This window comes from Bubalus kerabau, chromosome 2 (genome assembly GCF_029407905.1).
Source record: "Bubalus kerabau isolate K-KA32 ecotype Philippines breed swamp buffalo chromosome 2, PCC_UOA_SB_1v2, whole genome shotgun sequence".
Lineage (NCBI taxonomy): Eukaryota > Metazoa > Chordata > Mammalia > Artiodactyla > Bovidae > Bubalus > Bubalus kerabau.
In genome coordinates this window covers 200,884,560-200,899,849 of record NC_073625.1, presented here as the reverse complement: position 1 = coordinate 200,899,849, position 15,290 = coordinate 200,884,560, and the positions used below count along the sequence as shown (strand labels likewise).

The following is a 15,290-nucleotide window of genomic DNA, read 5'->3' as shown; positions in this document are numbered from 1 at the left end:
TCGCTTTGGTACTTGGGTAATTGTAATGGAACCGTGGAGCCATTAGGCTCCAGATGGAACTTTAATCTGGCTTCTGATTGAGCCGAGTGTCCTTGTAGAGTCTCTAAGCATCTGTTTTGGAAATATATGTGACATTATTCAAAATTTGTACAAATTAAGCCACCCTTGGGTTATAATTCAATTTTTCTTTATTGAGAAATGTATTGTAAACAGTTTTATGCAATCAAGCAAAACTAGCCTATACCCATTATTTATTTGCCTGTTAGCCAGTCATTTATATTTTTGTGATTAAACTCTCAATTGATTTAAGAAGGCTTACATTATATTTCTAAAGTTGTAATTTGTATATAAATTATGAAGTGTTGTTTCTTAGTTTCAAATAGTTTTCACATAGGTACTTATTTTTGAGACTATTTAAACACTACTTAAAACTGTGGTGATTTCACCTTTGAATGAGAGACACCCCAAGTAATTTGCCTTATTCCAGAATGAAGTTCGTTTTCTCCCACAGTGGCCATTGCAGAGGGAGGGGAGGCACCAGGGTTGGTCTGCGAGCATCGTGTGGGTAGGGCACCCGCTTGGGTTCCTGTGTCTCTGCTTGTCTGCAGGCTTCTTTCACTGTCCTAGGATGGCTGTCACTCAGAAACAGACAGCTTCAGTTCCAGCAGAGAGAAAGCAAGGGCTTTTCTTTGTCCTCATCACAGACTACAAGTTCTTTTCTTGAGTTTTATTGGCTCCGTATAGACCACATGGCTTTTAATTAATTATTCTCCTATTTACAGAAACAAATTAGAATCATATTGTGGGAAGAAATACTAGTTAGGTATTTTATAGTCCCTTTGGCTTTTCTTGTTAAGTAGAGACTGGAAAATTACTTTTTATTTGTGGAAAGAAAGCTATGACAAACTTAGTGTGTTAAAAGACAGAGGTCCTGCTTTGCCGATGAAGTTCTGTTTAGTCAAAACTGTGGTTTTTCCAGTATCATACACAGATGTGAGACCATAAGGAAGGCTGCCCACTGAAGAACCGATGCTTTTGAACTGTGGTGCTGGAGAAGGCTCTTGAGAGTCCCTTAGACAGCATGGAGATCAAACCAGTCAATCAAACCTGAATATTCGTTGGAAGGACTGATGCTGAAGCTCCACTACTTTGGCCACCTGATGTGAAGAGCTGACTCATTGGAAAAGACCCTGATGCTGGGAAGGATTGAGGGCAGGAGGAGAAGGGGCTGACAGAGGGATGGATGGTGGTCCATCACCGATTCAGTGGACATGAGTTTGGGCAAACTATGGGAGATAGTGAAGGACAGGGAAGGCTGGTGTGCTGTAGTTCATGGGGTTGCAGTGAGTTGTATATGACTTAGTGATTGAGCCACAATAATAAATATTACATAGACCAGCTAAAGTCTGAGGAGATTGCATTATTAAATAAATGTTAGTGATGTTTTCTAAGGATAGTGTCATATATATTATCCCTATACTTGTCCTTTCCCCCAAAGTAATACTTTACAATTCTTTGGACCCATGGTCGTCAGTGGCTTGCCTTGCTATGTGTGGCTAAGTTTCATTTTTTAAAAATTTTAGTATATTGTTTTTGAAATATAAAAATGATACAAATGAATTTATTTACAAAACAGAAACAGATGCACAGACATAGAAAACAGTCTTATGGTTAGCAAGAGCTTCCCGGTGGCTCAGTGGAAAAGAATCCACCTGCCAATGCAAGAGACACAAAAGATGCCCGTTTGATTCTTGGGTCAGGAAGATCCCCTTGAGGAGTAAATGTCAACCCACTCCAGTAGTCTTGCCAGGAAAATTCCATGGACAGATGAGCCTGATGGGCTACAGTCTGTGGGATCGCAAAGAGTCAGACATGGCTGAGAGACAGAGCACAGCACAATGGTTACCAAAAGGGATAATAGTGGGGGAAGATGGGAGGGAGAGATAAATTGGGAGATAGGGATTGACATGCACACACATATACACACTACTATATGTGAGCTCTGAGTTCAGTCGCTCAGTCGTGTCCGACTTTGTGACCCCATGGACTGCAGCATGCCAGGCTTCCCTGTCCTTTACCAACTCCTGGAGCTGCCTCAAACTTCATGTTCATCGAGTCAGTGATGCCATCCAACCATCTCATCCTCTGTCATCCCCTTCTCCTCCCGCCTTCAGTCTTTCCTAGCATTGGGGTCTTTTCCAATGAGTCAGTTCTTCCCATCAGGTGGCCAGAGTATTGGAGTTTCAGCTTCAGCATCAGTCCTTCCAGTGAATATTGAGGGTTGATTTCCTTCAAGATTGACTAGTTGGATCTCCTTGCAGTCCAAGGGACTCTCAAGAGTCCTCTCTAGCACAACAGTTCGAAAGCATCATTTCTTCTGCACTCAGCTTTCTTTACTGGTTTGAACTGTATGTTGCTCTTATTTGGACTTCCAGTGCTAGAATATTCATGTGATATGTATTATTCTTCACTTTGCTTTTTTTTTAAAATAGGATTATCATAGCACTTTTCTACATGAACACCAAGATCCTCGCATTTTATTTTTAGAGCCTCATGGTATTTCAAAGTAGGGATGTATTGTGTACAGTATCAAGATAGTCTTTCTTGATGCCAGATCTCATCACATTGTTCTTGTGAAAAGTTCCCCTCTCTTCTCCTACAGAGGCAATTCTTAGGGCAGGGAATATTCACTTCCCCAAGGATTCGTTAATCTGAATCTTGTGTGTGTGTTTTAAAATTCTGTCCCTAAAATTTTGATATACTTTCTTGGTTGAAAATTTCTTTTATAATAAGAACTGTAACTGTTTCTGATACCAGAGACGACGAAGGTTGTAATTTCCTTAGCCATCAGATCTTCTTGCCCCCTGCAATCCAATAATTTTGAATTTCTTGCCTTTTCCTTGGCTAGGAATCTTCTGTTTCCTGTTCTCTTTTGCTTCTTTTGCATTAATACATTTTTGCATTGATACATATTTTTACCCCATTTTAATCCACTTTACTTCTTGTACTGTTCATCTTGAAGCTCTACCCCATGATATTCCCCTCTGGATTATTACTTTGCTGTTAAGCTATTTACTAAGAGCACTTGTAATTTGTTTTAAACTTAACTTTCTTCTACTAGATTTTGAGCTACTTAAGGGCAGGGTGGTAGCATGGGTTTTATATTTCTGTGTATGGTAGTATGTATAGTAGTACACATATGGTACCATATAGTAGCACACACATGCATGAACTATCTGATTATATGAATGCACTTTAACAGAATAACCATGGAAACCTATTTAAGTATATTTATGTTTTTATGTAAAACAGCTAAACATTCAATATTTAAAGTTGCTGAATATGTATTTATTATTGGTAATAACTTGGAGTTGCGGAGAGGCTTTAATCACACACCTGGTAATAGGCAACAAGTTAAAGTTTAAAAATCTGCACAGGGAGGAGCAGAGCAGATAGGCAGAGTCTCTGAAGAGGAGGGATGACTGAGGGGTTTGCAGGCCTGGCCGCTTCCTGATTGACTTGTGTGGGTGCGGCTGAAGAAGGGGCATGGCCATCAGGGTGGGGAGTAGACTGGTCTGCCATCTCTGTGGAAGGAAAGGCCCAGAGGCTGACATTGGCAGCACCCATCCCAGCACCAGCTGGGAGGTTTTTAATGTTCTCGTTTCTACCTCTCTATAAAAGATACATATATGTATGTAGATAGTCTGTATTTTCTTTACAGGTGGAATAGCAATGAAGGGAGAGACTTGAGCAGACAGGGTTGAAATTATGGCTTGGTTACTTACTGTTTGTATATCATCAGGCAATATCTCACCCTCTTTGTGTTGCTGTCTGTTCATCTGTAAAATGGTGATGGTGATCCTACCTGCTTCATAGAACTGTGCTGAGTTTAAATGAGATGATATATGCACATTTCCTAGAACTACTCCTGTTACAAGTGTTATGTGTTAGGACCTGTTAGGTCTTAATGCTTGCTTCTCCTGTCTTTTGTTCTAAAAATCTGTACTTGTTTCCAGTTAGTTGACTTTCTGTGATGTCAGAATCCCCTTTCTAGCCAGCATGGCTGAAGGCCAGATCTCTGGAGCCTTTAACTCCCAGGGGAGTGGCTGCCCTTGCATGACCTTTTGAGAGCCAGTCATTGTGTTGCTCTGGCAAGTGCACGCTTCACCTCAGTGGCACTGTGGGTCCAGCTGCTTGAATGTTTCCCTACTCCAACGTGGTTTTGTGTGTGTGTGTGTGTGGGTGTGTGTGTTGATATATACATATCTGTATATTTGATAATAACCGAACTATCCAGTTCATCCTTTTCTAGTAAAAAAAAAAAAATTATGAGAGGATATAAAATGCATTCAGCACAGAACTGTGCTTTCTATTTTTTTTTTAAAAAGTATTTGACATGTACTAGAATGAACTCCCGGAGAGTGGGGTCTGGGTTTGAGTGTTTATTTCTTTGGATTGTATTTGCATGGGGTGCCTGAAATTAGCTCAGGTTTAAAAGATATTTGCACAGCAGGAAGGGAAGTAGGGCTTTCATGGAAACCTAAGAACAGGGCTTGCTTTTAAGATTATAGGAAGTGATTTTGATTTTAAGGGAAGGGAACAAAGCAAACCTCTAGCTTTTACTCTGTATGGCATCTTCTGTCTGGCTGCCAACAGAGGTTTCTGTTTCCACGTCGTTTTAGCTTTTGCATTGTCACCTTTTCTGCTGCAGGAGCCACGGCAGCAGGTGGGGTTTCTTCAGAGGTCTCTAGTTCCAGCAGTTAGAAAGGCTCCGAGAACCTGAAGCAGCCGTCGCTTGAACCCAGGTGATGGGGCCCTCCTTCCTGATGAGTCTGCCGCCCGGGGTGGGGCGGGCCTGTGCTGCTGTGGTGCGGCTGCGCGGCATGCCCCGGGGCTGGGCAGGCGAGCTTCTGGTGGACAGCCATGTGGCCGCCGTGTCAAGGAGAGCGCGCTAGTCTGCAGTGGCTGCAAAGCTGGCTGGCTGTGGTCTGAACGCTCTTCCACCGAAGCCTGTTGTGTGAATGCAGGGATACACTATTTTATTGGCTGCCCGTTAGCTGTATTTGTTTCCTAGGCCTTCCAGAACAAAGTACCACACGTTGGATGGCCTGCATTGTAGACATTTATTATCTCACATTTCCATAAGCTAGGAGTCTGGAAGCAAGGCGTCAGCAGGGTGGGTTCCTTTTGAGCGCTATGAGAGCGTGTGGTTCTTGAATCTTGATTATTTATTTAAATGTCTGTATCTCTTCAGTAATTAGCATATTTACTGAAGATGGTTGTCTTAGAGTTTTAGTGCTATAGTAAATACAGTATTTGAATGCCAGGATATAAAATGATTAATAACATTGAAAATGTTGGTGCATTTCATTTAAAAAATTGATCTCTTTGGTCAATGTATACATTTTCAATAGAATTATTTTTCATAGGAAGGTGCCTCCTACATAATGGATGGGCAGCTAAGAGTTTTATGTCCAGACAGACTGATTTAAATTAATTATATATAAAATTTCTTTTAATCTTTTGTTGCAATGAATCTAAAGAGACAGTTACAGATTTAAAGTAAAATGACATCTGATTAAATTATCAAACTGATTTGTTAGTATTCAAATCATTCTGCTAAAATAAACTTGCTTTCTTCATTTCTATATTACATTTAAAATGCAGTTGTGACCTATAGGAATTAAAACAATGTTTTAGCATTCTCCTTTGACTTTGAATGTTTTAATTTTGAATTTTCCTGTTTAGAATGTCAATATTAGTTGAAATTTTATTTAACCTGATTTCTTAAGTTTAATTATTCCAATTTGATTGTTTGAGAAATATACTTCCTCCCACGAAAATAAATGTGTTTGTTAAGCAGATAGGAATTTTATGAATTGTCTTACCATTAGAAAAAGCCCTCAATTTTTAAATTCATTTAATGTATTTCAACATTTTCCTAATGTAGATGTTCATGGAGGAAGTTAAAGTTGGTTGCTAAAAGAGGCTCTTCTCTCTCTCCCTCCCTTCTTTTTATTTAGTTATTTATTGACCACTCCTCATGGCATGCAGGATATTTCCTCCAATAGGGATTGAACCTGTGCCCGCTGCACTGGAAGTACAGTCTTAACTATTGAACCACTAGGGAAGTCTCCTTAGTCCCCTTTTACCTTTTATTTTGAAATATTTTAGACTTTCAGAAGAGTTACAAAAATAGTACTTATCACCCAGTTTCTCCTAATGGAAACATTTTGCTGTGCTGTGCTTAGTTGCTCAGTCGTGTCCGATTCCATGTGACCCCATGGACTGCAGCCCGCCAGGCTCCTCTGTCCATGGGGATTCTGCAGGCAAGAATACTGGAGTGGGTTGCCATGCCCTCCTCCAGGAAACACTTTATACAACCTCATATAGTATAGTTTCCTGGAGAAGGCAATGGCACCCCACTCCAGTACTCTTGCCTGGCAAATCCCATGGACGGAGGAGCCTGGAAGGCTGCAGTCCAATGGGGTCGCTGAGGGTCGGACACGACTGAGCGACTTCACTTTGACGTTTCACTTTCATGCATTGGAGAAGGAAATGGCAACCCACTCCAGTGTTCTTGCCTGGAGAATCCCAGGGACAGCGGAGCCTGGTGGGCTGCCGTCTGTGGGGTCGCACAGAGTCGGATACAACTGAAGTGACTTAGCAGCAGTATAGTTTCCAAAACTAAGAAATTAACATTGATATAGTGCTGTTAACTAAATTACTGATTTTATGCAGGTTTCACCAGTTTTTCTCTAATTCCTTTTTTGTTTCAGGACCCAGCCTCAGAACTCATATTGCATTTTATTGCCGTGTCTCTTTAGTCTTCCCTAGAGTGTCATAGATTATTCTTCAGTCTTTCCTTGTCGTTCATGACCTTGAGACTTGTGAAGAGTACTGATCATTAATGTAGACTATCTCTCAGTTTGGGCTTGTTTTGGCCTGGAGAATTCCATGGACTATGGGGTCACAAAGAGTCGGACACGACTGAGCAGCTTTCACTTTAGGCTTTCTTAGGATCAGGTTGCAGTTAAGCATTCTTGGGAAGGACACTGCAGAGGTAAGGTCAGTGTATCCTGAAAGTGGTACATGTTGTCTTATTACTGGTAAGGAGGCTGCTTATTTATTTACCAGTTATTGAGATGAGAGTCACATAACATGAAATTAACTGTTTTGAAGTGAATAGTTAAGTGGCATTTGGTACTTGTGATAGTGTTGTATAACCCAACACCTCTAGTTGTGAAGCCTTTTCATCACCCCAGAGGAAACCTGCACCCATTAATCAGTTGCTCCCAGTTTCCCCATTCTCCCAACCCCCACGCCCAATCCGCCTCTATGGTTTACTGATTCTGGATATTTCATATAAATGGAATCATACAATCAGTGTTCTTTTGTTTCTGGCTTCTTTCGCTAAGTATAGTGTTTTTAAGGTTCATCTGTATTTTAGCGTTTATCTAGCACTTCCTTTCTTGCTGTGGTTGAACAGCACTTCATTGTGTGTGTACACCACAGTTTCTTTATCCATTCATCGGCTGATGGACATCTGGGCTCTTTCTCTCTTCTGGCTCTTGTGAACACTGCTGCTGTGAATAAACGTGCACGTACAGGTAGGTATTGAACTGTTGGATCATATGGTCATTCTAGCAAGCTTTCTGGTTCAAGTATTCTTTAATTTTACTGATTTTCATTTGATTGATTTTTATATTCTTATAGAACAGAGTAAAAATATTCTTTGTTGATTTTACGTGTCAGAGTGAGTTATGTTTTAAAACCTGGAAGTATTTGTCATTCTGATTAAGCTGTTTTTTTCTGGATTTGATTGTTGACAGACTTTACCTGTTTTGCCCATTTATAATGATAACAAGATACAGTGCTCGAGTCCTAGAGTTTTGTAGTATTTTATGTATTGTCAGGTGATGTTGTATTGCTCTGTCCTTATTCTGGATAATTTATCTTGCACTGTACAGGAAATGTACTAGTTTCAGGAAATGCCTATAACAAATACCCTGTACTACAGTGTATGGGGGACTTCTCTGGTGGCTCAGACAACAGAGAATCTGTCTGCAATGTGGGAGACCCAGGTTCGATCTCTGGGTTAGGGAGGATCCCATGGGAGAAGGAAAGGGCAACCCACTCCAGTATTCTTGCCTGGGGAATCCCATGGACAGAGGAGCCCAGTGGGCTACAGTCCATGGGGTCACAGAGAGTCACACATGACTGAGCAACTATCTCTAACACACTGTATGGAAGCTTTTTATACTTTTAAGTATATTTTTTATTCCACATTTGAGACTTTTATATAGTTTTGAACCTTCTTTTGTAATGATTTGTTTTCACAAGATAGATAAATGTAATGTCTTGATTTTTTAAATTGCTTTACACTTTTCCATATAGATAGAGAAAGGAGGAATGATAACTCTACTAAAAAGTTGATAAGATGATGAATGAGAAAGAAAAGTCCTCCACTTAAGAATAGAAGAGATCTATAAAGGATGGTCTTTAGTCCAGTTTTCCTTAATCTTGAGTAGCTGAGAAACTTGTATGTAGTCCCTGAATGTATTTCCCCCAAAGAGGAGTAGGAGTTAGTTCTTCAGTGGCTTAAAATAAAATCTTTGGTCCTAGGTTGTCTTGTTCCAAAAATACCGGTCTTTTATGCCAAGCTCATTGCCCCAGGAGATCTCCCCCTCCCCAGTGGTAGACGCTCTGGCAGACCTGAGGCTTTGAGTGAGTCAAAGGGGCTGTGAGCTTCTGGCATGGGTGTGAGTCTCAGCTCCAGCATTTTCAGTCTTCTTGGGCTCTAAGCTGTAGGATAAAACTCAGGGCCTCCTCTTGATCTGACAGTGGACATCTCATGTTCACGCTGACCCTGCTGCCCAGTGGTCTTCATTGTAGTGGGGAGGAAGATTTGGAATTTTTATGGAAAATGAGTAAATTAATGGACAAAGCATCTGAGAACAGCTTGAAGCTACAGAAACTTTTTGTTTCTGTTAGCAGTTCTCAAAAATCAGATGGTGCCATGAGGGCCTACACTTAGAGGAGATGTGTCAGTGGTAGAGAGAGAGCTCCAGAGAGGAAACCTTTAACCCCAGAGTAATGTCACTCCACTTCTAGTGTGTAGACTAGGGGAGCAGATTTAAACATGAAACTTTTGTTTCTTGCAGTTCAGGTTTTTTCTCTCCTCTCCTTTATGTCTAGTTCCTCAGTTAGTTAATTGTCTAGTGGTTTGCAGTGTCACTTGGCTATGAAGCTTCCTCAGACTGTTGCTGAGGTTTGGGCAGCTGGGTTGAGGACAGGTAAACTCAGGGCTTGCACGTTTGGGAACGGGAGTGTCTATAGTATGTGATGCTTGCCAAAGGCGTGTATATTTGTGAACAATTTTTTCTGCTTTGGGAAACTCATTCTTGCTTTTTAAAAATTTGAAATATGCTACATTATTGAGTGTTCAATTTTTAAATAAAAATGTTTATGAATTATAGAGAGCTAAAGAAATTTAAATGAAATTTAGAATTCTTTAGATATAGCATGGTTACTGTATAGTTAATAATACTGTATTGTGTGTTTGAAAGTTGCAAAGGGAGTACATCTCAGAAGTTCTCAGCACAAGAAAAACATTGGTAACTGTGTGCTGATGGACGTTAGCTAGACTGATCGTGGTCTTGTTGGTGTATATACTGACATCACTGTGTATAAAATAAGCTACAAGGATATACTGTACAACATAGGGAATAGAGCCAGTATTTTATAACTGTAAATGGCGTATAACCTTTAGAAATTGTAAGTTACTGGGATTACCCTGGTGGTCTAGGGATTAAGACTTCGCCTTCTAATGCAGGATTCAGTCCCTGGTCTTGGAGCTAAGATCCTGTATGCCTCGTGGTCAAAAAAGCCAGAACATAAAAACAGAAGCAATATTGTAATAAATGCAATACATAAAAATATTAAAAAAAATTAAGTTACTGTGTTGTGCATCTGAAACTTATGTAATATTGTTTATCAAATATACCTCAATAAAAAATAATAATGGAAAAATATTAATATTGATCCATATGGTGCACCTAGGGAAAACCAATAGGCCATTAAGTGAAGTGTGAAGTGACAGTCACCCAGTCGTGTCCGACTCTTTGCAACCCCATGGATTGTATCCACGAAAGTCTCCAGGCCAGAATACTGCAGTGGGTAGCCTTTCCCTTCTCCAAGGGATCTTCCCAACCCAGGGATCAAACCCAGGTCTCCCACATTGCAGGTGGATTCTTCACTAGCCGAGTCACAGGGAAGCCCAAGAATACTGGAGTGGGTTGCCTATCCCTTCTCCAGTGGATCTTCCCAACCCAGGAATCGAACCGGGGTCCTCTGCATTGCAGGCGGATTCTACCTAAATCAATCCCTTATGAATATACAATGGAAGTGACAAATACATTCAAGAGAGTAGATCTGATAGACAGAGTGCCTGAAGAACTATGGACGGAGGTTTGTGATATTATACAGGAGGTGGTGATCAAAACCATCCCCAAGAAAAAGAAATGCAAAAAGGCAAAGTGGCTGTGTGAGGAGGCCTTACAAATAGCTGAGAAAATAAGTGAAAGGCAAAGGAGAAAAGGAAAGATACACCTATTTGAATGCAGAGTTCCAAAGAATAGCAAGGAGAGATAAGAAAGCCTTCTTCAATGATCAGTGCAAAGAAATAGAGGAAAACAGTAGAATGGGAAAGACTAGATTTTCTTCAAGAAAATAGGAGATACCAAGGGACCATTTTATGCAAAGATGGGCTCAATAAAGGACAGAAATGGTATGGACCTAACAGAAGCAGAAGATATTAAGAAGAGGTGGCAAGAATACACAGAACTGTACAAAAAAGATCTTCACGACCCAGATAATCACGATGGTGTGATCACTGACCTAGAGCCAGACATCCTGGAATATGAAGTCAAGTGGGACTTAGAAAGCATCACTATGAACAAAGCTAGTGGAGGTGACGGAATTCCAGTTGAGCTATTTCAAACCCTGAAAGATGATGCTGTGAAAGTGCTGCACTTCAATATGCCAGCAAATTTGGAAAACTCAGCAGTGGCCACAGGACTGGAAAAGGTCAGTTTTCATTCAAAACCCAAAGAAAGGCAATGCCAAAGAATGTTCAAACTACTGCAAAATTGCACTCATCTCACACGCCAGCCAAATGCTCAGAATTCTCCAAGCCAGGTTTCAACAGTATGTGAACCGTGAACTTCTAGATGTTCAAGCTGGATTTAGAAAAGGCGGAGGAACCAGAAATCAAATTGCCAACATCCATTGGATTATAGAAAAAGCAAGAGAGTTCCAGAAAAACATCTTTACTTCTGCTTCATTGACTATGCCAAAACCTTTGTGTGGATCACAATAAACTGTGGAAAATTCTTCAAGAGATGGGAATACCAGACCAGCTGACCTGCCTTCTGTGAAACCTGTATGGAGGTCAAGAAGCAACAGTTAGACATGGAACAGCATACTGGTTCCAAATTGGGAAAGGAGTATGCCACAGCTAGCTAAGAGGGTAGGGTGTTGTCCAGAGATAACTTGCAAGTTTGGAGATACAAAGTTACGGATATCTGAGTTCAGAAGTACTTGAGAATGTTACATTAGTTTTCTTTGGCTGCAGTAACAAAGTACCTAAAACAAGGTGGGTTGAAACCCATTTATTAACTCAGTTCTAGAGGATGGAATTCCAAAAATCAGTGTGTCGACAGGGCCATGTTCTCTCTGGGAACATGAGAAGAATGTTCTGCTGCTAAGTCGATTCAGTCGTGTCCGACTCTGTGCAACCCCATAGACGGCAGCCCATCAGGCTCCCCTGTCCCTGGGATTCTCCAGGCAAGAACAGTGGAGTGGGTTGGCATTTCCTTCTCCGATGCATGAAAGTAAAAAGTGAAAGTGAAGTCGCTCGGTTGTGTCCGACTCTTAGCGACCCCATTCATATCCCCTCACAAAACCTAGTCAGGCCTAATACCATGGCCCCAGCCCTTGCCCTCGGCAATGGTTCACACCCCGAAAAGTGACTTCTGTCTGGATCCTAACAAATCTACCTCTTATCGTGTTGTCTCTCAATGAATTTTTGCAATGAGACATCAGAGCCTGAGTTTCATTAGTTTTGGCCGGGCTTGAGTCCCGGGAGAGAGCTGAAGGACAGGAGGAAAAAGCAGTGGGAAAAACATGCCAAGGAATCCCCTTCATAGCCCACCGGAAAATTTGCTAAATATCTGACTGGTGCTCACAGTTTCATTGGTCTGATCCTTGGCACAGAGAAGAAAAAGGACAGAAGAACACCCACCGGCTTGTGTAACAGAATGTTCTAGGGAAGAATTATTTTTTGCCTTTTCCAGCTTCTGGCTTTTGCCCATAGTCCTTGATGTTCCTTGGCTTATGTCTTTCCCATCCATGTCTCCATGTGGTCTTCCCCCTCTGAGAGTCTCTCCATGTCCAGATATCCTCTTTCTATAAAGATTCAAGTCATGTTGGATTAGGGCCACCCTCATAATCTCATTTTAACTTCATTACCTCTGTAAACACCATATTTCCAAGTGAAGTCACATTCTGTGCCATTATGGTAGAATTTTACCAGAAATTAATAGGAGTTGATGAATTGAATGGTAGGAGGTCAGGGAGGAAAAAACAAAGGTAAATCTTGAGTTTTTATGCTTAACTGAGTAAATTCTGATGCCAATGGAAAGAATAGGCTGAAAAGAGAAGGACAGTTTTCAAACAAGAGAGGAGAGGGAAGTGAATTTGTTGTGAGCCTGTTGAATTTTGCATTTAGGTTATAGTTGCATTGCTTCTTGATCTGATCAGAAATCAGGGAAAAGATGTGCATTGATATAATAGCTTTGCTATAAGAATATCTAGTTCTCTGAGAGCGAGAGGCTAGAGAGAGGAGAGCTAGGTCTGAGAAGGAAGGTGAAGAGAGAGAGTTGTTTTGTTGAAATGGGTGCCTTCATCCATTGTAGAAAACAGAAGTCTCATGAGAAGATCTGTCTCTTTACTCTAAATGTCAAGTCTAGATAGTGGATTTAGTAGCCGACATGGTCGCTGCATGAACAGAAGTAGTAGAGTTACCAGTTCCTGACAGCTGCGAGTCAGCCTCTGGGCATCTTGCTAAATTCTCAAATATAATTATACAGTAGACTTCCTTTAACAAATTCTGTGTTCCCAGCTATAATTATAACTGCTTTTCCTGCCTATCGCCTGCTCTTTGTCTTACTACTCTCCTCCTCATCTCCCCCTGCTGGTTAGAATTACCCTCTAGTCCATTGGGATCTGAGCAAAGAGGAAGCTCTGACTGCAGTTTTCTTTCCTAAACATAGACTTAACCAGTGCACACCAACTTTCGTCTTTCCACTCTAGGCTAAAATACATTTCCAGTTTTAGGAATAATGTTTTAAAGCACAAGCTAGCAATCTTATCTATTAAAGTAATTTTAATTTTCAAAGAATATGAAGAAGAAAATGACCACTACAACTTATCCAGTGTTCCATGTAATAGTTAAGACTCTTACATCTTGTTCATGGCTGAGCTTTAGACCAAGGGTGGTGGTGGTGGTTTAATAAATTAAAATTTGTAACAAAAAACGAAGTCATACAAATCCTACCACTATAATCCTGCAATAGTTTCCAGGACTCATCATGACAGTAATTTGTAAAATCAAGAATATGTGTGAGATTTCCTGTTTTCTCATCTATTTTTATCGCCCAAATATCCACTGTGTAAGCAAATCACTTTTAAGTATGATTCATTGTCTTTTACAAATATAATGCAGTTTTGGGGTGATAAACTTCAAGGATGTATTTCCATGTCTTTTAGACTATATTCTAAGTCATTTTCATGTCTTTCCTATGAAATAACTAAAATGTATAGATTTATGAATGTGCAGAAGAAGAAATATGTTTGAACTTCTAGCTTGCAGTGGAAGTAGTCCAGAAGGAATTATGGATGTGTATCAATTATACATTGTATATGAATTGTTCACCACTAACTTACTCACTAAAAAATACTTGAGTATTTGTTATGTGTCAGCCACTCTGTTAGTTGCCAGTTTACTGGGGTTTTAGTATGAAAAACTAGATGATAAGAAGTATGCTTATAATGGTTGAGATATATGTGGGAATAAACAGTAGTGTATTCAGTCGTCTGTTATAATCTGTGTGTTCTGAGTAGCTTTCAGCATTAAAAAGGAGGACTTCTCTTATACAATAATTGGTTGACATTTTTTGATCTCAGTGTAAGACTGCCGTATTTAATGAACAAACAAGGAGAATAAGTTTTGATAAATAGGGCATCTTCTGGAAACTTTTAGAAATAAGCTTACAGCCTCTTAGAGTGAAATTGACAGGTGTTCCTTTTGTGAAAGAGTAAGTGAAGAAGGTCATGTTTTCATGGTGGTCGGTCCTCGTCCTGTCACAGGAATAATAGTCTTGAAAAGCAGAGCTTTGGAATTCACTGTTTTGAGAGATGTCTCCTTACCAGAGTAATTTTATGCTTCATGAGGAATGAGATTGGTTTGCAGGGGCAGAATATTGTGCTGTTCTGTTGCTTTGGTTTCCAAGGAACGCTTACCCCTTAGCGTCAAATGCGCTGCGGTATTAGCTACTTTAAAATAGATTACTCAAGACTCTTTATTTGGAAAACCTTAAATATGCATCGTGATGTATTACTTGTGATAAAAAATGAGCTTACAATTATATGAAACAAAACCCTACAGCTGCTGACAGATGTCATTACCAACTTACTCAAACACGGATCCTTCAAAAAGGAACTGCTTGACATCTGATTCGGTGAGTTAAGGGCATTAACTTAAGATGGGCTACTGGTGTCCACTACATGTATTGTTTTTGTTTTTTTGGCTTTATATTTGACCTTGGTGTTTGAAATAGTTTAAAAACTTCTCTTCTGAATTACAATTAATAAATGTAGAAGGAATGAGAAAAAGTAAATCACCATGGTAAATACCACAATAGTAGTTGTTCCAGGCAGGATCCATTCATGGATACCAAAAATGGGGAAAGTTTGAGGAGAAACAGAATATTTACATAGTCTAAATGTGTCTCTCCAAGATGTTTAATACTTACAAAGAGAAAAATAGTAACTTTACAGAGGAGAAAGCTGGCAATGTTGAAGCAGTATTAATTTTATGGTTTTATAACTGCACTGGAGTTAACATGTGATTTAACGTGAGGGGAACCGAGGTGAGCAGCATACGGAAACTACTGTATTTGCAGCTTTTCTATAAGCATAAAGTTCTTTCAAAGAAGGTTTTAAAAGCC

General features: G+C 40.1%; 1 protein-coding gene across 11 annotated transcripts in view; it reads left to right on the top strand.

Annotated features, from left to right (window-relative positions):
- The window catches only part of TBC1D5 (TBC1 domain family member 5), a 590,389-nt gene that overhangs the window by 94,541 nt on the left and 480,558 nt on the right, over nucleotides 1–15,290 (top strand). Inside the window, exon 3 of one of the 11 annotated variants that reach the window (XM_055570013.1) lies at nucleotides 4,712–4,805. The exons of the other annotated variants lie outside the window; for them this stretch is intronic. The gene's annotated coding sequence lies outside the window, so the exon portion shown is untranslated. The remainder of the gene's footprint in view (nucleotides 1–4,711; nucleotides 4,806–15,290) is intronic. 11 annotated transcript variants of the gene reach the window in all.